Genomic DNA, 1,856 nt, shown 5'->3' with positions numbered 1-1,856 from the left:
CTTCACCCAGCGTTCTGCTGCGTTCCATGTACGCCTTGTGGTACGCCTCCTTGTCCTTCTTGTCCTTGCCCACCTGATCGAAGGGGACGCGGTGTGCCAGCATCTCCTGGATCTCCTTCGCCGGCGGGTACTGCCCGGGGCAGATCCACGACCCGGGCGGGTGGCACACGCGGTTTGCCGGGTCAGCAACCCACTCCTTGCTCTCCTCGCTCACGTTCATGACCTTGAAGACGCGCACCAGGCCGTACTTGGACGAGTACACCTCCTGAAAGAGAGACGGGTCCACCTTCACGCCCTTTGTTTTCCCGACCTCGTGCAGGTTGTACAGCAGCGACGCCCGCATCATCGGTGTTGGGCGACTGTAATCATTTCTGTAAAAGCCAAATTGCTGGCACAGCGGGTCGTGGGGGCAGATGTCGTGGTACACACTGTTGCCGATGCGCGCCATGTGCGGTGACTTCATCAGGTCACCGCTCTGCCCAGCCCAGATTAGGACGTAGTCGGCCATGTGGCGCACCAGCGAGTGCGCCTTCGCCACGGGCGACGTCAGCATCTTGCCGATGGTGGCGATGTGCTCGTGGTTCCAGGTGTTGCCATCGGCCAGCGAGGTGCGGTTGCCGATGCCTGTGATCTGGTAGCCGTAGTCCCACCAGGCCAAAATGCGCGCGTCCTCTGGCGTGTTGTCGCGCAGCCAGATATAGCTGCGCAGGTAGTCCTTCACTATCACTTGCTCGCCGGTGTGCAGCTGCGTCTGGAACACGATACGCGGGCCAGCAAAGGAGTACGCAGACTGAATACAACGAACCTGGAACTGAGAGACGTACGGCGTACCAACGGTGACAGCAAGGATGGCCACAGCGACGCCAGCTCGCAACACCAGCGGAAGAAGGTCCACAGCTGCCTTCATCGACTTTACAGCGGCAACAGCATGAGCTCGCACACCACGGTTACGGTTTGCGGTGCTGGACTGCGTCTGAGTTTTTCCTATATGGTTGTCAAAGCCGTCCGTGCCTTTGCTGCCAACAGCAGAGAGGCTCGGAGATGCCCAGCCGGTCAGCTGCGCCCAACACCATTCGTACACGATGCCCAGGATTCCTGCCGCCATAGCGGCAGCCGCCGGACCAGCCAGCACCATCAAGCGTGACATACGATCTGAAAAGTAGTAGGTGGCGAGTGAGTACAGCCCCATAAACAACCGCGCCTCCTTCCGTGACCCCATCCCTGCACCGAACAGCTGCAATACTGTGCCGAGCAGCCACATCGGGTAGGTGAAGTCCAGAAAAAATGCGTACGCTTCCGGACTCGTCTTGCGGTGCTCGGCGACCGAGTCGACCAGCGGATTGCCAGTGCGCGTGTGCTCCACGAACAGCGCACGCACACGGACCGAAAGGGGCCCGAAGTACCCCGTCGGTGCCAGCACCGCGATCGCAAGCGCAGCCACGCCAGCCATCACGCTGAAGACGCGCACGCGGATCTTGAAGTTCGCGCGAGAGCGAACCTCGACACCGGCGCGTGCGCGAAACACCTCGCACGCCTGCAGTCCACACAGGAAGACAAGCACCAGCAGTGCACCCAGCTGCTCCAGCGACTTGAAGGGCGACATCCCCACTGGCGGCACGCACACGGCGATGGCGGTGCCGACGACGTAGAACAGCGTGTATGCACGCAGCAGCGACGGGTTGTACGTGTTGCGGGCCCAGTCCACCATCGATGATATGCCGGCATGCATGGCAACCATGTTGAGCACGAAAATGTAGCCGCCCCACGCCGCCACCATGTAGCCGTAGGCGACACCGGTGAGGACACCGATGGGCCACGAGGACCGCGTGCGCAGCGAGCGCACCCAGCAGTAGAAG

This window comes from Leishmania donovani, chromosome 35, assembly GCF_000227135.1.
Source record: "Leishmania donovani BPK282A1 complete genome, chromosome 35".
Classification (NCBI taxonomy): Eukaryota; Euglenozoa; class Kinetoplastea; order Trypanosomatida; family Trypanosomatidae; genus Leishmania; species Leishmania donovani.
The sequence above is the reverse complement of the archived record's forward strand: the minus strand, read 5'-3'. Positions refer to the sequence as shown.